Source organism: Antrostomus carolinensis, unplaced genomic scaffold, assembly GCF_000700745.2.
Source record: "Antrostomus carolinensis isolate BGI_N321 unplaced genomic scaffold, ASM70074v2 scaffold20623, whole genome shotgun sequence".
In the NCBI taxonomy this organism is placed as follows: domain Eukaryota; kingdom Metazoa; phylum Chordata; class Aves; order Caprimulgiformes; family Caprimulgidae; genus Antrostomus; species Antrostomus carolinensis.
In genome coordinates, this window is record NW_010303428.1 from 19,045 (window position 1) to 19,521 (window position 477).

Genomic DNA, 477 nt, shown 5'->3' on the forward strand with positions numbered 1-477 from the left:
AGTGGGCAAGCGCACGGTCCCCTCTTTAACCCTTCCCCACCTGCCTGAGCCTCCACCTCAGCCAAATCCCCCCCAAAATAAACCCAAGCAGCCATCCACCCCGGTGTCCCCTTTCCAGCAATCTCCTGGGGGTCAGTAGGGACAGAGGGATGGAAGGGCAGCGGGAACAGGGTGGTCCCCACCATTACACCCCCCCCCAGCTCTGGGCAGGAGGGGGTTAGCACGTTGCTGCAGGATGTTGCAACCTCCTATTTCCATCTGTGGCCCAGGAGAGTATCTGAGGACTTCACAGCTTCCAGCCCATGAATGCCACCCCCTCCTTCAAGCAGCTGGAGGTACCTGGTGGGGCTGTGGGCAACCAGGCTGGCACTCGAGTAAATTTGGGTCGATAACAATGGGTTAATTGTACTAAATTAATTTCCATGTCACTTATGATGCCAGTTGTAGGAGTGGAGGCACCTCTGCAGGTCACATATT